We start from the raw sequence: 21,728 nt of genomic DNA on the forward strand, positions 1-21,728 counted from the left end.
AATTTGAATTGAAATTAAATGCGAGACATATAGTCAAATTTTTGTTAAAAAATAGGCAACATACATAACTACATATAGTTATTTGCTATAATTATTTGCTATAATTTTTTTTTTTAAATTACTTTTATTTAGTTTAAAAATAGATCAAAAATCAATCAGTGAAAAAATTGAAATAAAGCTAAAAAGTTGAAGTAAAACTAAAATAGACAAGAGAAAATATAATTAAGAACACGTATAATAATATATATAATATATAATCAATGAATTTTTGATATTAAATATGATAAAAAAGTCTTTATTTTATTTTATTCTGTATCAAACCAAAATACTATAACATTTTTGCCTATTATTAGAAAATATATTATTCTTGATTATTCATTATTGGCATGCATATAATGCTCTATGCAATATTGAATATTGAGAAATAAATTATTTCGGCTAACTTAGTAGATCCTGAAATTGATATTTATATGCAAAATAGAAAAATTGTGGAGAAATATAAATATTCCTCGCTATTATCATGAGTATTATTTCACAAATTATTTGAGAATACAGAATTTTTATATGATTATTTTTATGAGATTTACGATTATTATGAATGCATAAATGATTTTTTTAATAATAACTTTACTTTGTATCCACTAGATCATTCAAATATTGATTAAAATTCTTATTTCACATACTCGTCGATAATATATTTCTTATACCATAATCCTTTATATATAATTTTTTGTTAATAACATTTTAATGAAAATGAGTAATTGCTTTATGTAAATATGTTTTTATGTAAACTCTGACAATATTTTTAATAATATTAAGATCAAAGCAATTGAAGTATATTCTCCCAAATATAATATTTATATAGCATAAAATATAATATTATTGTATCTGTCTGAAATTCGTTCTTCTATAATTAATTTATATTAATTATAATTTAATATTGATTTATGATTTATACCATAACAATTAATCTATATAATAATATATCATGCAATATAATATTCTTGAGAATAGCAGAAAGCAACATGTTCTCGCTACTTCGTAATTGATTTCGTTAAATCAATATTTTTAATTCTGATGTCATCTCCTATACCGTAATTTATATTGATTATGATATTCCAGATTGTAGTTATTATGCTCGTAACAAGATATAATATAATATAAATAAGTATATAATATAATTATAATTATAATATTATTGCATTCAATGAAAATTTTCCATTCATATTTATTTATTTAAAAATTTTATACTTTAGCAATTTATTTCGTTATTTATAAAATGATATAATATTTTCTCAGGGAAAGAGCACAATGTTCTATTTTATATTCAGAAAATGATTTCATTTAATTTATAATAATTTATAATAATAATGTTGTCATTTCCTATGCCATAATTTATATTGATTATAATATTATCTATAATATATAATATATCTATACAATATTATCTATAAAAAAAGGCGAAAATCTCGTCATAATAAGCTTCATTCTATTCGTTACCATACTCTAAAATATTTCTATGTGAGAAAAAAATTTGTATATACATCTGGCTTTCTTCAGACAATTCAGCGAATCTCGATATTCGTCTTTTAGCGAAAATCACACCAAAATCCCAAGGAAGACACTCGTATGCAAATATTTTGTTCTTTTCTTATATTTATTAAATTTATATATATTCTCTAAATTTATATATATTCTCCTTCGTTTAAATTTTTTGCTTTGCATTCTTCTTTCTTGACATCTTTTCAGGTTTCAAATCTTTTTCATCTTAATGATGAAATTCTCCAAGATGCGCTTCCGATTCACAAAAAAGATTTCTCTTATATCAGAGGAATTTGAATTATTTTTAAATTTAAATATTTTCACTTTTTCACGTGAAATGATACTTATCGTTATTAAATCACTATGTTATAAGAGCGGATTTATATGTTATAAGAAGATTGTGAAAATATAATTTTTCTGAATCCAGATTTAAAAAGAAGATATGCTTTAAAAAAACTCGATTTCCTCATTGAAATCTTTCTTATCGTTTCTTCTATGATCGAAAAGAAACCATAATCGATAATAATATAAAATAATAATGAACTTATTTTAATTATTTGCCGTAACATTCTGCAATAAAGAGCATCTTTTCTTAAACGAGAACTGCTACGTGAATCCAATTTTTTTTATTTTATTTATGAACTTTGTATTTTATATCTTTGTATTTTTATAACTTTGTATTTTCAATTAACTTACATTGACGATTTTATATTTTGTCTTTAATGAAAGTCAGATTCGATAAATTATATTTTTGCTTTATGAATTGATAGATTTTTTCTTTTTTCTTTATTTTTTCAATACACATTGTAATATGCTTTTCTTTAATAGGAAAAAATTTTTTTCACAATTATATAGAATGGAATTCCTATTCATACAAAATTATAGCTAGTAATATTTGTGTCGATTTATACAATGAAATACAATAAGTAAAAAATAATAAAAGAATCTAATTATATGTTTTTTGCAACAAATATTGTTAACTATTGAGGTAATATTTTGATTAGATGTTTTAATAATCCATCCGATTAAAAATGTGATGAAATCATTCTTGTCTTCTTGATTCTAAATTTCATTAGTTAACTAATTTCATTAGTTCTTGAATCTCTTAGCTTGAAATTTGTTCTTTGATCGAAGTGAATTTCAAGAAATTCTGTAATAGCTTATAATGTATTAAATATATAAATTTTTATCAACAAATGTTCATCAAAATTTTAAGAATTGTGGATTATTTATTGCTTTGAGATTAATTCAAACTATTTTATAACACACAACTAGTATGTATCGATTTCCGATTTGGGATTTTCAGAAATAAATTCAGTAAATCATCAAACAATACTCTCTCAAGTGGCACTATAACATAATTATAAATCTTTAGAAATTCTGTTCTTTTTTTTTAAAAAAAGGCTTCTTTCTTCAGCAATTAATCTTTTATATCTCAACACTAATTTTTTACATCTTGTTAAAAAGAGATTTAATAAAATTGCTGATGTATTTTCAATAATTTTTTATTCGTTCCAAAATATCTGATGCCTTTTAAAACTTATGGCATCTTCTTTTCAAGTAGCATTTCGCCATTTTTCGATTCCTATTTTTGAAATAATTTTTTTTCAGAAAATTTCACATATTCACTCTGATTTCTGCAACATATTTCAAGTATTTTATTTTTTTTGCAAATGAAGCGTGTTTCTTCCAGTATCGGCAAAATGAGAGAAATGAAGAACTTCGTTAGTTAGTGCATTGTCGGAAAAATTCTTTTAATGTTCGAGAAATGAATAAACAAAGGATAAGGAACTTTCGCAAAAAACACTTTTCTATGCGACACAAATTTTAACTGGATATTTTGGATGTCGCATCAAAAGGGAATCTAAACTTATGCAAACTTATTACTGCGCAGTTGAAAGAGTGATTCTGAGATAAGAAATGCCGAGAGAATTAGAATAGATCTCTTGTCGTCATAAAATCCATTGGCAGAATATTCGCCCTCATGACAATATTAATGGTGAATAGAGAGCCATTAGATACATATCGAATACATAATTCCTTCAAAGTATATATTTTTGTGTATACGCGTGTCTATATGAGAATTGGATCTCTCATAATATCACAGTAGATTTCTATTCCAGGTGATCGTGTCAGAACCCAACGCGTATATAAAAAAACTATTTGTTGGTTTTATTTATAATTAGATTCTTCTCACTTTTTAATGAAGTATCTTCCAATTTCAATTAGGAGGATCATAATAATAACTCAATCAATAACTATTTCATGATAATCAATAATAATGCTAATTTGCGACGTCCTTAAGTTAGAGGAATTGAGTTGGTAATCAGTATATTAAGATATCAAGATGTTAATAAAGGATTGATCAATTCATATTTATTACGAGATTTCCTCGAAACAAAATGTTGTTGTCGAGTCAATGATATCTGTCACTCTTGGAATGAAGTTTCGTTGAAATCAAAAATATACAATTGCAAATACGTTGATTTAACTCTTTTTGAAAAACAGTAGTTTTTTTCAGATAATATTATTCTTTCTTTAAATTTAATAGAGATTGATAATAATAAAAAGATTTCTATTTTAGAAATTTCTTCAAATAAGCTCATCATAAATCTCGCGAGCAATAAGTTTTGGAAACAGAAATGAAACACAGTGATTTTCTTTTATAATATAGTGATGGCGCAAAAAAAAATAGTGGAACGAAAGAGAATCGAGAGGCAAAAGAAAAATGTGCCACTTCCACCAATTAAAAACGGTATGAAATTTATTTAAATACTCGATTATAGAGGCTTATTAGAGAGCATAGTAGCATATTATGCTAGTTTCAATGATGCTGCACCTTGTATAATCTCATAATTATCTCAACCGGAATCGCAAAATCATCATCGGTATAGATAAAGATTCATGTCGACGAGAAAAGCGGTCCGAAAAAATAATAACAGTCGTATAATTTCAACGTCAAAAAAGTATAAATAAAGGGGATTATAAGAAGAGATCATTATTCTAAAGGAATAGATAGATAGACTTCGCTGCTCAATTGTCAGAGCTAATAAGTGGTGTATTTTAGAAAATGATCCGTCATCCTGTATCCTCAAGATATCACACCAATAGTGGAAATGAGAAAATTAAAGCTGTTATTTCTTCGAATCGAAAACAGAATCAGCATCAACATCAGTAAACAAAACTTATCATCCAGTTATTAAAATATATTGGAATAAAGTTTGAAAAAAAAAATTTAATACTGAAAAATAATGTGTAAAATTAACACAAGCAATAACATATTTTGGAGATTTGAACCATTAATAATATCCGAATGAGATCAAATTGGCAATTAGAAGCAGAGAGCAAAGTATAACATCCAGCAACCAGTAAAATAAATGTTATTAATTTCCAAATCTCTTTTTAAAATAAATCTGTTCAATTTATACATACTTTAATTTGAATTTCGACGAAATTCAGGATAGAAGACAAATTGAAATCCTTGATAAAACATGCAATCAAGGGTTTCAAATAATTTTATAAAAAATTTACTATACATACTAATCTGGTATTAGTCATTGGTATATCAATGACTGCTGATACATTTATAATCGGATACACAAATAGTATAAAAATTTAATGCGATCAAAGAAAGATTGAATTAATGATTAATACTATTAATTAGAATTTGAAGACAGCGAGATAGAACATTTAAAACATTTAAAAATATATATTTTAAAATTAATGAAAGATTATATAAAAAAATTAGAAATTTTGTAAGAAAAAATTTCGCATTTATCAATAAGTTCTGTTTCTACTTCGGTAATTAACGTAAGTAGATATTAGATTATTGATAATTGACCTTAAAATTCAATGAATCATTAGAGTTTTAAGAAATGTATGTAAAAATATATCTGTATATAGAATATGTAGAAATATCATTATTGTCTATAAATTCTGTTATAAGAATAAAAAAGACATTAAATTTTTCAAAAAAATAATTACAAAGTTATTGGAACAATTATTAAATCATTGCCAAAATCGTATTATATAAATTCAATGAATCGTTAGACATTTTTGATTCATTATATTTATATTATCAAAATGAATTACTATTTATATGTAGAAATATATCCGTAAATAAAATATGTAGAAATATCATTGCCTATAAATTCTGTTATAAGAATAAAAAAGGCATTAAATTTTTCAAAAAAATAATTACAAAGTAATTGGAACAATATTAAATCATTGCCAAAATCGTATTATATAAACATCACATGAATGCATTTTTAAATTTAAATTGATTTAAATTTAATCATTCAAAATGATTAAATCAATATTATAAAATTTCATTGAAATCATTTGTTCATATTATAAAAACTTTAAGGAAACTAGTTAAAACTTGGGATTTCATAATCATTTCATAATTCATCTAAAAATTAGATAGAAACAAATAAGTAATGAAGAGATAAAATTATAAATCAAAAAAAGATCATATTCAAACATTTTATAGATTTTATTGAAGAAAGAAATTAATAAAAATAATGTTTAGTTAACTGAGAACAATGAATACAAACTAAAAGCAATGTTGTAGATCAACCAATAGTAAATAACACATACTGATACAATATGTGATGTTATGATAATCGGACATAGATGAACATAAAAAACATCAGAACAGAAATTTAATTGATTGTCAATAGAACATAAAGTTCAAAAGTACAAATTAATATGATACGATAATTAATATGATAGATTACACTTTTTTGCATCCCTTGTTGAATCCATCTTTGGTTAAATATCAGAGAATCACAATTGAAAACATACAAAAAATATCATGAAAGTGACAAATAAAACGAAATAGTAATTTATGTGAGAACCAGATAAGCATGAAATTGAAATTTCGTGTTTTATTGAATTTCAGATATATTTATTTTAAGAATTTAGACAATGTCCAGATATGAACAGATGATGAACAGAGATATGAACAGCTTAGGATGATGTTACAAGAATGATATTGCCAAGATGATATTGTTTTTTGAGAGAAAAATTTGGTAATCATTTGCTTTGCACATTTAGAAACAATATTCGATATAGCTATAGAATAGCTAGAAATATCAATATGATTTTGGAACCTGAAACGATATGCCAATTTCAACGGCAATCAGCGTCATTTTATCTGAAAAGAATTACTGCAAATATATGCAAAGAACTTTTTGAAAACACAACTTACTGAGTGGCGTAATTTCTCAGACTCATTTTAGAGAGTTTCTTTTGGTCCGAAGTGCCGCTCAATTAAAGAATTGGTCCTCAACGTGAATACTTGTGTATTAAAGCCCATGAATGGAACATGGTAGAGGCTTCAGAGAATATCAGTCTTAACAAAAACTCTTAAAAATTTGCGAGAACTTCAAAAAGATGAGAATTTACAAAAACAGCAAGAATTATCAAGGACAACAAGAACCTCGAATTTTAGTGATAATATCATTGACATATGGATTTTGCCTTTTATCTAGTAAATTGGACAACAAATGTAAACACGAATTTCATAGGGACTTCCAATTGAATAACTGAATCACTATTTCAAAGGAAATAATTATTATATTATCACAAATACAAAGTTATTTAATCAAATGAAGCAATTTTAAAGAATGAGAGATTTTATTTACAATAAAAATAAGAACTTGAATATAAAAGCTCTTTTTAAATTAATGCAAGATTTGAATTAAATATAAAAGAAAGTTTTTAGTCTTTAAATATTTATTTTTTAAGTGAATCATAAAGTACATAGGATATTTATGGAATAACACATCAGGCAAATGGTCTCCACGGCTTTGCTGGCACATACGCATCCTTTCGTCGAAATTTTTCATAATCTTTCTGCATAATTGTTGCTGAATTTCGTTGATGCACCGTTTAATTTTCTCTTGTAATGCACGTGTGGTTGTGGGATTGTTGACATAGATCTTTGATTTCAAATAACCCCATAAGAAGAAATCTAATGGTGTTAAATCACATGATCTAGGGGGCCAGTTCTGATCACCGAAACGAAAGAGTACACGACCAGGAAATGTCTCATGCAGTAATTGAATTGTTTTATTGGCTGTATAACATGTGGCATCGTCTTGTTGAAACCATATTGGCCAGATCAATATCATTCAATTTCGACAGAAAGAATTGTTATCATGTCGCGATATCGAGCACGATTAATAGTTGCTGCTTGACCAGCCTCATTCTCAAAAAAGTATGGTCCGATGATGCCTCCTGCCAAAATCCGCACCAAACAGTCACACGTTGTGGGTTGTTTTTCGCTAATCACACGTGGGTTCTTCGAACTCCAAACGTGGCAATTTTGGTGATTAATAAAGTCATCGAGGTGAAAATGTGCTTCATCGCTTAGAATTATTTTGCTCGAAAAACCAGTATTCACTTTTTGATGATTAATAATCCATTCCACGTTATTGTATCGTATAACGCTCCATTTTTACTAACTCTAAACTCTCAGTTATCAAACTGTTCTTTTTTCAGGATTACCAATAACTTAATGCAAAAATGGCGGCAAATTCAAATCTTACGTTAATTTTGGGATACTCTTTATATAAAAATATATGATTCAGATTCTATTCAAGCAAAATGCGAATGAATCATTTAAGATTGAGAATGGATTATAATCATTAGAGAAAGAAAAATAATTGATTTTTATAAAATGATACAAAATAGAGATATTTTCAAAGAAATCTGCGGTATCAAAAAACAAAGGCACAATCAAATTAAGTTCATTGAAATCATTAAATTCGTTTGTTGTCGATTATTGAAAATATTCTTTCTTCTTTATTTTTTTTTATTCGTAGGCATTCTATTATATTCTATCTATATTCAAATAAACATTTATCGAAAAAACTTAATAAATTATGAATATGACATGCTGTTATTGCATAAATATTATTTTTGACCGATTTTAAAAATAACCGATAAATATAAATAAATATAATGTTTGAACATTATATAGATACGTAAGATATTTCCAAACATCTTTATAGTGAGAAATATCAAATAGGTAAATTACAGCCCGGATATTATCGATTCTATTATTTTACACAACTGATTACACGGGTTCTTTTCTTAAAAGAAGAAAAATTTCTACAGCAAAGTAATTAAGAAGAAATTTATGTCTATTTACATATTTATATAGACTTTAATACAGAAACATCTTTAAATTATTTAAATTCATTGCATAGAGGATGATGTTTACGTATAGAGAAAATTTTATTTGTGAAAAGAACATGAAAGAATTAGGAATATTGTTATATATAATATTTTAATTCTTGAAAAAATATATAAAATTATATTCTTAAAATTACAAACATAAAATTCCTTTCATGCTCATTTCGATGAATTATAGAAAAATATCAAATCAGCAAAATATTTATCTAGAATCATTAGGGAACAATGTCTGACATTTCAAGAGTTGTATACTATTTGAGATGTATTATTTATTTATAATTCTATATTTTTTCGACTCGAACTTTTCACTTCCAATTAATTTCTGATCAATAATCCTTTAAATATCTTAAAACATTATTTTCAAAACGTTAATAAATTAAGCAGATAATTTTTGATCCAGCAGATGATCCAGTATTTCTGATAAAGATGGAACAAATTTGAATAGTCGCATCAAATATAACAAAAAAATAAACTGACGAAGATTCTTTTCATTTCACCAATGATCATAATCAAGAACAATAACTTATCATTCTTATGAAAAAATAAAAATTAAATATCTTAGAATTATATTTATAAACATAATAAGAATGATATCAATGAAGATAGAATTGCTTCAAAAAATCAATGAGTCAAATTTCTATGTTAATCATTGAAGAAAATGAAAGGACCAAAGAAATAAAAATTCCAAGATAAATGATCTCGAATGTAAATAATTTAATCTAGTATTTAATATTTAATGTAAGATACAGATATTTTATAAACAATCTTATTCTATAATAGAAATAATAGTAATTTTTTAATAATAGTTTTATTTATTTGCTTATATATATATATATATAAAGTAAATATATTGAAACGCAAGATAAACAAAATGTTGGAATTTCGATTTTTGAAATTTGACAACAAAATTTCGAAAGTTGTTAAACAGATAATATATTAGTAATGTATTTAATGAACAGTAGATTAATAAATTTATTACAATTAGTAAACTATAAATAATTAAAAAAATATATATTTCTTAGTTTTTTGGAATTTCAAAAGTTAGGGATTTGCACGATGTCAAATTTTCTCCCATCTACGAAATTTCATTCACTATCCTCAAGTTTTATTATTATAAGTAATAAGAATGTAAGGAATTATCTAAGAGAAAAAACTGGGAAAAACGGAAAAGTAAAAAACTAAAAGAAACTTATAAGCACTGATAGAACTATTTTGAAAAATATTACTGTACGTTATTACATAAGCATCCGAAAAAATATAGAATCTAGCAAGATAAGCCAATCTAGACAAACATATAGTCGAATTCTTATAATAGGAATTCATCACATTTATTAAGTATTATCAAATATATATCAATGTGGTAGAGAAAGTGGTTTAGCATTTGCCTCCGAAATACTAACAGTGCATTATATATTTAGTTTCAATTTAGAATTAGAAAGCATTTAGGTTTAATCCTCGATTTCAGAAAGCTCACAAGTTCTAATATTATAATTTATCAAAAGCACATTGTAGCACATTATCATTTTTTAAAAAACACTTATCGCCTCAATTCTTACAAATGAAGAATTTTATACATTACGAATCCAAAATTACAGTTATTTTTTTAGTTCTTATCGTGCGCAAAAATATAAGCGAACGCAAGACATATCATATGATAGGAACATTACAAAATCCAAATGGCATTATTTTAAATTGTCAGTCTATACAAAAAAATAATTTGCTCTTTATTTTTTTCAATAAACATTTTAAAGATTAACGATAAAAAATCAGAAATAGAATAAATATTAATTTCTTCTATTTTCGATAATAGATAAGATTCTTTTTTATTTTATTATATTAATTGTTTTTTTTATTCTGTATATATATATATATATATATATATATATATATATATATATATATGTATATACAGAATTATTACTGTAATTTTTTTTAACATATATAATTAGATAAAATCAAGATTCAATTTTTCTATTAATTTTTAATTATTATTTTTTATTTCAATATCTTTTTTGATATTCATCTATTTCTTTACGAAGATTATAATTATCGTTTGCATAAATCGATGTTTTTTAATATTAATTTTATGCTGAATGATGGCATATTTCCTAATTTTTTCTGAATTCTTTGGGAATACATTTTAAAACTCAATAACTAATTTTGAAAATTCAACTCATTTTGTTGTTCTGTCAATCTTTCTGCATAATGTTGATAAAATTCCTGTAAATGTTTAAAAATCTCTCCTTTACTCTTCTTTTCTCTCTCATTTTTTGTTCTGTTTTTGAATATTTTTTTTTCTTTTTTGAAAATAATTTCTTTTTCATTCACAAATTTTTTCTGAAAAAATTGAAAAATTTAATTGAATTTTTCTCAAGAAAATTAGTACTTAAAATAACCTTCATTCATATTAATCAGCAGAAAATCTTTTTCAAATTGAAATTAAAATTTTAATCTTAAAATTTTCTATCTTTAACAAAAAATTATATCGATCATAATTATTTTTTATTATTAATTTTTTCCAGAGATCGAAAGAATATTTTTAATCTGTTATATCAAAATTTATCTGGGGAATATGATCCATTCTCAAAAGATTTAAAATTGAACTTTATTAATTATAATATATAGCTTTAATAATTATGATATAATAATTATAATATAATTATTTTAATTTTTTAATCATTGACGATTTTTCAGACAACAGCCAATAAGTTCCAAGATGAATTCATTTTTAGCATAATGAAAACAGTAGGAATCGAAATCGATTCTCCCTTTATGTTGATTTCTTGTTTTCCTTTTTTCTTTTCTTATAATAGTTTTTTTTATAAATAATTTTATTTGTTACAAATCCAGCATGTTATAGATTCGTTATTTTTCTTTTTGATTCTCTTTTTTGTATTAATGGAAAGAAAAATTAATTTCTATTTTTATTCCGATTTATTCATTTAAAATCTTGAGATATAATCTCAATAGCTTGCATCTCTAGAATTTTAGTGATGTTAAATCTTAAAGATATAATCCATCGAGATACGAAGATTTTTTGATCTCTTCTAACGCTATAATGAATTAAAAAATGGCTAACTCATTCCACATTTCTGAAGAATAATCTGAAAAATTATTTGTGCCAATTTTTCAATCATGACAGCCAAGACGCTAAGATTTCTTCTTTGTTGTTAATAATTTTGGAACAAAATAATTTTTTTTTATTTTTCTTGAGATAATTTATAATTTATTCATAAGTATATTGATAAGTTAGTATGATATTGATATGAATTAAAATAATAATGCTTGAAAGTATATTCTCATTTCCTTTGAGATAATTTATAATTTGTTCATGAGAATATTTGATAAATTAATATAAATTATATAGTAATAGAAGACATATTTCAATTAAATACATTTGTTTGTTATTGAATATCTTAATCAGATTTGAGATGTTTTTTATTTAATTTTGAACAAGATGAATATAACATAAATTGTTTAGCTATTCTAATCAAGATTTAATATTCATTTATGTTAATTTTTGGATGTATATTTCTAAGAACTTCATAGCTCTTGTCTTCTTTGAATTAATATTTTTTTCTTTTAAAACTTGGATAAATTTTTTACTATTTTAAAATTTTACTTTGTTATTGTGTAATTATTAAAATGTTGTGTATTTATTAAAAACAACTGCATCTAAAGTTTTCTTAAAGATTCTATTATTCTATTTAAATTGCTAAGAATGATTGTTATGTATCTTATCTAATATTTGACATTTTATTATCAAAAGAAAAAATCACACGAATTTGAAAGAGAAATATCCTTTAGTTAATCGATGAATAATTTATGCAATTGGATATATATTCTTCCACTTTTGAATATTAATATCAATAGTATATTATCAATAGTATATAGTGAAATATTAATATCTATAGTATATTATCGATATTAATCGCCTCTATATCTATGTCCATTTTTGTAAATATTGCAATGATTTTTTTTTTACATAAATTTTTATTGGTGAGATAGTAGTCACCTTTCTCTATCTAATAAAGAAGTAAATTAATTTTTATAAATGCTATTTTTTTTAGTTGATCTTTTAAAATCGGTCATGGTCTATCAGAAAATGAATTACCAACAATGGTTTTTAATATTTTTTATTTGTATAGAGAGTATACAAATACAATATTACTATGAAAATTACTTCATATAATATATCTTATCAGTATTTAGTATTTAGTATTAGTATTTACTAAAAACAAAACACATTATATTTCAACTTACATGTAGTTTAACAGTTTTAGAAGCAATATCTATATAGTAAATATCTATGGATTGCAATAGTGACATAAAAACAGATTAGATATTACCAAACTAATTACTATTGAAAAAAGGCAATAATTTGATTAAATTATATTCCAATGATAGTATCAATGTTTTTAATAATTACTTTTAATAAATTTAGTAATTATTTTTATTAAATCTCTAACCTAAAAACCAAGCTACTTCCACTGATAACAATTGTAATTTTATCTCATATACATAGAAAGTGCATTAAAAGAAAATGACTTAAAAATGTCATTTCCTAAGAAATAAATCTATCTTTAATTCCATTCTTAATTTTTTAAAAAATGAAAAAAATATGACTCAAAATAGTTATGTCTCAGAAAATATTCAAAACATTTTCAAAGTTTTATAGAATACATTTTTTATATAGATAGATTATATAGATATAATCTATAGAACATTTCGCTTCTTCACAATATTTTTTAATTCTTAATTCTTAATAATCATATCAAAATTAATTTATCTTATTTTTCTAAAAGTGATCTTTCGAGAATTATTTAATCGTCATATACGCAAAGTTTAAATAATCCCGAAGAATTTGAAATTAATCATGAACAACAAGCTTTAGTTACCAATAAGACATCATGATTACAAATTTACATAAAATTTATTTAAAAAGCATCAAATTATACGCATTATTATTGATTTATAGAGAGAACAAGTAAATATTTATGTATAATGAAATTTTAAAAAATAAATTAAATTTCACTTTTTACATATTATTTCCCCAAAAGTACATACAATTAAATAATAATAATTAAATAATTAATTTAATAACGTCTATTTTTTTTAAATTCATAATAAAAAAAATTCAAAATTTCAATAATTTAAAATTTTAAATTATTGAAAATATTTAATTATTGAAAATAAAACATGAGATATAATGTAATTAAATCCTTATAATTTAAAAATATTGTTCGAATATGCAATTATGAAATATGATATATTTAGAAATATATAAAATTATATTTTTAAAATGATTTTTAAAATGAGATTCGCATTTATTTACGATATTCATTATTACGATAATGAAATTTCTTTCATTAATAAAAAATTTTTCAAAATATTATAAAAATTAATATTAAAAGAATTTATAAGATATAAAATATAAGATATAAAAAATTACTTACTCAAAATTTTGACTTATAATAATATAATAACAAAATAAATATTCAAGCGTTTACTCACTCGATTATATGTATATATTACATATGTTTCTGAATTCCATTCATATTTTCTAATGCTCGATACTCTTTTATTAATTTTTCAAAAATAATAGACCATATCATTTCTTTTGAAAATAATCTAACATTAATTTAATATTTAAGACATCAAATACACATATAAACTCAAATTTTATAATTTTTGGAGTTTATAGTTTATAGTTTATCCTTGTTGGAATCAATCCATAAGAACTTAAATATTTTTCAAATTTTTTTCAAATATGGCGATCAGATATTCACATACATACAACATTTTTTTGTTGCTAAAAGAATAGAATAAATAAATATATAAGACATATATGAAAAATATGTTTCTCTTTTCTATAATGTAAAATAATAAAAATATATATAATTTTTTAATTATAAAAAGATATATTTATAATAAATAAAAATTTTAAAATATTTAATTAATATATCGTTGACATTGTTTCATCAAAATTAATAATAATATCTATAACGTATAAAATATTGAAGAATAAATATGAAGATTGTCAAGACATATCAAAATTTAAATAAATTTAAATAATGAAATAAAATATGATTTTAAATCTATAACATTCTATTTTATCTAACCGTTCCATTTTATTAATTATGCATTATTTCATTTTTTATTTTTTATTTTCTAGACATCAACATTTATAATATTTTTAATATATACTACAAATTATAAACTAAAATGTACATAAATATATTTAGAGTTGAAATAACTTCAATATTTTAATAAATAGTATAGTAATTATTTAATAAATAGTAAATTAACTTCAATTTTCTATACTATAATAGATATAATATAATTTAATAATAATTTAATTGAATTAAAATACAATTTTTTAATTTTCTACATTGACTTCAATATATTAATGATAGTATTTAAATAAAAATAATAAAAATGCTTATGAGATATTGAATATTTGTTTCCAAGATTTTCAAGATGTAAAATGATAATTTAAAAATAATCTTTTCAGCGATTTCATAACCTAATTAACTAATTCAATAAGCTTAAGTATGTTGTTAAGTTCATCATTCTGAATTTTCCGCTATATATGTTATCATCGCTTTGCTTTCAAAAATACAAAAAATTTTTGATAAACTTAATAATATATTAATTTATATATTATAAATTAGATTTATAATTAATAATATATATTATATTCCGCATCTTACAATTAGATATTATTAATTTTTTGTATTTGAATTTTTGATACATATTTCGCTTTTATTAGTAATTTACATACATTTACAATATTTCGAAAATTTAAATCGAACGGAAATTATATGTACAGAGAAAATTATTCAGAATGATAACATATTTCAAGAACATTAAACATTACATTTCTAAATAATTACAAATAAAATATATCAATTTCACAGTTCAATGACAGTTATTATTATATTTATAAATGTAAAATAAATATATATTATATTCTAATAGTAATACCAATTCTAATAATATATTAGATATACTTTTTTTTGAACATATAAATTTTGAATACAAAAAATTTATTATCATAAATTTATTATCAATATATTGTACCATTATTAGCATATTAATAAATTATTGTAACAACATTAAAACGCAACATTAACACAAATAAATTATTGAATAGAAGATCTTAAATATTATAATCCCAATTATTAATTTATGATTATTTATCAATTTCGTTAATATAATGATAAAACAATATTAAGAAATTATATAATATATGATATGAATTAATATATTACATAAATTTACAATAATATATTTTTTGTATTATTAACTAATATAAATTAAACAATAATTGAACAATCTTTTAGAAATACATATCATTAAAATCAAAATTTAAAAATTTCAATATTATCAAAATATTATGTGAACATAAAGAAATTAAATTATAATAATAAATAATAAATAATTAAATATATATAATAATAATGTTTTATAATTTTATTAAATTTATAATAGTTCTAATAATCACTTTTAAAAATATTTTAGAAAGTAGTTTTATTACATAATATAAAAAAAAGAAATTTTTTTTAAATAGTTTATAACATATTTAATTATGTTATATAGTTAATTGAATTAAACTATATAATTAATAGAAACTGAAGTTTTAAATAAAAAAATTTTATAAATCATTATGTACTATTAGATACTAATAATATATTTACTATAATTTCTGATTTCAATAAACATATATATATAATATTATATCAATAAATCCAAACATATATTTGAAAATAATATAAGAAATATAATAATATAAATATTAATGAAAAAATATTAATATGTATTAATATAATTTAATATAAATTTAACATTGAAACAATAGATAAAAATTTACTATATAAAATACTATATAAAATGAAATAAATAGAAATACATAAATTTCTATTTAGATTATATTTAATATTTAAATGTGTTTAATATTTATTGTATAAATTATAATCTAAAATTATTATAAAATGTGAATAAATATCAATGCTTATTAAATTCAATATATATATATAAAGCATATCATCATAAGCAACAAAAGATTTAAATATTTGTTAATGTAATATAAAAAATAAAAAATATATCTAAATATATCTTGCTACATAAGAAGTTGATTATAAAATTTATATACTATAAAATAAATATAATTATATTATGTTAGTAAAATTGATGGTATACATTTTTAGAGAAAAAAATTATTACACTCTTTCAATTAAAAATTAATAAAATCTTAATTAAATGAAAAAGAAATTATTAAGATAACTTAAAACATTCTTTTCATATATGTAAAAAAAATTAATTAATAATATATAGATTGATATACATAAAATGATTAAATACATGTGATAAATATATTTAAAAAAAAGTAAAATAGATTCTGAAAACATCTTGAATAAGAGAATAGTTAAAAACGTATTATTTCGAGATAATTTATCGGTAATTATTTATTTTTAAACTATATATGATATATATTATTAAATAAAATACTTACCATTAATTCCATACAATTAGATACATGATATATTTTTAGCAAAACCATGTTTCAAATTATTACAATTTTATTCATTTCTATAATTTTTATAAAACATACGAGAAAATTATTATAAAATATATTTTTTTTTATCAAACAAATTATTTTTTTTTAAATAATTTAATTATTTTGAATTTTTTACTAAATATTTTACTTACAAAATTCAGATTGAATTTTTTCTTTAGTATATCACAAGTTTATTCCAGATTTTAGTTAACAGTAAACTCTATTGCTTCATATTTTTATTTGAGAGTAATAGAAGAAGAACTAACTAGACATGAAATAACATGATACGATTGCTACGCCGCCTATTGAGACCCATGTCTTAAATTACATGCGATAATAAATTGTAATTTTTATAATTATAATATTAAATATGATTTTTATCATTATTCTATTATCATGGATACAGAATTTTTTTTATCACTATACAATATAGTATTACGCTGCCATATGATGAAAGTCACAAGAATTTAACATTTAATGTCATTTAATATATATGTGAAAATATGCCTTAACATACGAGTCTTAGTGGCGCAATAATTGAATTATACTATTTTCTTTTTAATTAATTTTTTTTTCTTTTACTATTTACAAATAAAAATATAACAATATATCAAATTCTGAAAATCTAGAGTCTCATTTTGATAAAAATGAATTAAGGAAAAAATTCTTTGTTGGCATTTTGTCTAATTAATTTTGAATGGAAATATTGTATTTTTATAGTACTATCTATATTTATGAAAAGAGCCGCTATCATATTTTGAAAGTAATGAATTTATCTAGAAATAAATATTCATTAATAAATATTTTCATAAAAAGTTCTCATGAATCTTTTAGTAAACATTTTAATAATTACAATTTTTTTCTTGATTTTCATATCTTACAATAAATATATAATACAAAAAATATTAATACAATATAAAATATAATATAAATATTTATACAATATATTACGGATATTAAAATAAATTATTTACTAAATAAATAAATAAACTATTTTTAAATTACTTATATCAATTTTCAATAGATTTGAATCATTTAAAAATTCAATAGATTTTTACAATAAAAAATTCGTATGTGCAACATATACATCTAAACAAATAAGTTGAAATTTTATGATTAGGAAAGGAGAGAGAAAAAAAAATATAAAATTTTTGTTTGGAATCTTTATTAATTTTTGAAACATTGATAAAATCTAATATAATACAATATAATATAATACATTGAATTTTACTTATGTGTGAACGCCAATGTATAAATTAACATGATGCAGATCTATATTAATATATTAATATAAATATAATATAAACATATTACAGTAAGTGGTATTTAAAATCTATTTCTTTATGGATTGTGGATTATCTTAAAAATTTGTTATAGATTATAATTATAATATTTGTTATAATTTCGATCATTATAATTTTAATCAATGATTTTTTTATATCTTATTTTTGTTTGATTTTAGATTTGAGATATTTTTCGTTATAATTATTATTATTAATTGCATAAAAAAATTATTTATATAATATAGATTATAATTATTCTTATATAATATAGATTATAATTATCCTTATTATCTTATAGAAAGAATTATATCACACAATATTCTATGTTTAATAGTATAATCTATTCGTTACATTAGCTTAGATAAAATAAAGATAACTTTTTAATAGAAATCGCCAACATATATGAGACTTGCATATTTATCTATTATAGAGATTGTTTATAGGTTACTATGATATCTTTATTATCTTATATTAACAATAAATAAGCAATCGCATTGTGCTAACATATATATTATCAAGAACATATACATTATCAAGTACATACACGTAATTCAATATATTGTATCAAAAATTTTTATTATATTAATATTTTGGAAACTAATAAAATTTGAAATTAAAATTTTATATCCAAGATTTTTTTATTCTTCTTCTATCACCTAAAAATTTCAGCTCATTTGATTATCAAATGTATTTTTTTTATATTATAAATAATTTCTTTAAAATTGATTAAAATTATAATTATAAATATTTGAATATCTATAGAACCATCATAAAAACAAAATCTATTGTATTCCTTTTTGAGATAATTTCTCAAGTTCTATTAAAACATATGCAATTTGTATGTAAATGTTATGAAAAATTACTTATGTAAATATTTACAATTCTTTAAGTTATTTTCTAATCACATTTTTATAATATTTATAAGACTAAAATGTTGCAATATTAAATACAATATTTTTAAATTTAGAAGATGCTCAGAATCTCAGAAAAATTAAAATATAAAAAAATAGAATTTCATCAATAACTCGATTAAGATAAGTTTTTATTAAATGAAAAATTAAATAATATATTGCATATTCTATAAATATTTAATCATAAAAATATGAGTTTCTTGTCTTTTTTAAGAATCTGTTATGCAAATAAATATATTGTGATGATATACACGTATAACTAAATGTTTTAATTTTATCTTTAATATCTCGCTTTTTCTAATGCAAATTTATATCTTCTTATGTTATCATAGAACATATAAAGTTTTTTCATATTTTAATGAAACTCATTTTCTTGTTTTACATTTTTTTAAAACAAACTTTTTATATTGAATTAAATATAAAATTATTAAATAGAAAAATAGATTTATTATTGATTTTTGTAAAATTATATATCAAATTCTATAAATAATAAAAATTATTTTCATTAAAAAATAAATATTAAAGATTTGATCAATTAAAATAAAAATATTGAATTTTATTAAATCAAAATAAATTAATCACTCAAAATTTCAACATTGCTAAAAAAAGAATCTGGACAACCAAATTACGTTAAAGTGCTTTTAAAAAAAAAAATTTATGCAGAATAGTCAAAATAATTTGAAGATACTGTATAATCAGCATGATAATTATCGACAAAAGCACAGTTTAGACTTGGCAATAATGAATTATATTTTAATTATTATTGTGATTACAAAAAATGATTATATAATCATAATACTTATAATCATTTACATATATACAATTCACAGTTTAAGAATAATAATAATAAATAGTAATATTAATAAATATCTTTTAATAGAAAAAATTGTTTCTTTTATATAATACTTCTCTATTATTTTATTATTATATTCTCTATTATTTTCTCTATTATTTTAGTTTTAATTTTTATCAAGAGATTATTATCACATGCAACAATAATAAATGTAGTAAAAATACATAGATTATTAAATAAAATGATAGTGAATTACTTCAGCAATATTATCTTTTAGTTATCCAGCATTTCCATATTTTATACCTTATATACATTTCAATTTTTTAAATTATTCTCAAACAATTTTTTATAATAATAATTTTCTAATAATTTTTTTTCATTGTATAATATCTTTTGAATTTTTCATTACATTAACAATTTTCTTATCATTCTCATTATATATCCTATCATTTAATTGAAATACTATTATAATAATTGAAATATATTCAATTTAAAACTATTCAAACTATTCAAAATTTTAATTTTGGATAAAACAATAATTCATATATATTATTTTCAAATTCTTGAAATTTAACTTGAAAATTAGTAATTTTGATGAATAAATATTAAAAAAAAAAAATTCTAGTATTAAGTCAAACAAATTGTTTCAAAGATAAAATGCAAAATAAACATTAAATAGAAAACAAAAAAAAGCATATTTAAGCTTAATAGGGTATTATTTTGTAAGTTTAATTTTGTAAGTTTGTGAATATTACTTACTCGCTTAACTCGCGGTATGGATGTTGCCATCTATCGACCGAAGAATGACATTTGATGATCACGTGTGCAAAATATACGAGTGTGTGTCCAAGATGGATCATGTGCAATTAATTTCTAATATTTTTTGTAAAGTTCTCTATAATATACTAAATATATGGGTCCAAAATACAAATTTCATTCCATACAGAATATCACGAAAAAAAATAGTATATTTAAGCTAAATTTAAGATATTCAATATTTTGTGAACCAGAAGCAAACAACAAATAGTGTTTTATGTTACAAAATTTGATAATATCAAAATAAATTAAATGATAAAGAAATTGCAAAAATTATAGAATTGAAAAATCAAAGTCCTAATCATTTCTAAAATCTCACGAATGCTAAAAAAAAAATTATAAAGTTATTTATAATTAATTAAAAAATAAATTATGAAAAAAAAAAGAATTTATAATAAGCTAAAAATTTTATTAGATCGTGAAAAATCATTCGTGTAGTTTTAAATTCAACATTAATAGCAACACAAATTACTTATAAAATATTAATAACAATTAATATTTGCAATTTATATAAAATTTTATATATGAAATGATCAAATTTATTATAGATTATAATAAAAAAAATTTATGAAAGAATCGAGGTAGAATTTGATAAATAATATTTTTCAAAAAGTTTATAT

At 20.9% G+C, this 21,728-nt stretch overlaps 1 protein-coding gene and 1 long non-coding RNA gene across 2 annotated transcripts in view; both read right to left on the bottom strand.

Moving 5' to 3' along the window:
• LOC107965756 overlaps positions 1–21,728 on the bottom strand; it is a 257,665-nt gene that overhangs the window by 79,366 nt on the left and 156,571 nt on the right. The gene's annotated exons all lie outside the window — the stretch shown is intronic.
• LOC102656818 lies at positions 14,215–17,701 on the bottom strand. Its single transcript, XR_003306230.1, has 3 exons — positions 17,458–17,701; positions 17,261–17,337; positions 14,215–14,557 (listed from the first exon to the last, which is right to left on the bottom strand). It is a non-coding gene; the product is annotated as an uncharacterized LOC102656818 (long non-coding RNA).

This window comes from Apis mellifera, linkage group LG16, assembly GCF_003254395.2.
Source record: "Apis mellifera strain DH4 linkage group LG16, Amel_HAv3.1, whole genome shotgun sequence".
Taxonomy (NCBI): domain Eukaryota; kingdom Metazoa; phylum Arthropoda; class Insecta; order Hymenoptera; family Apidae; genus Apis; species Apis mellifera.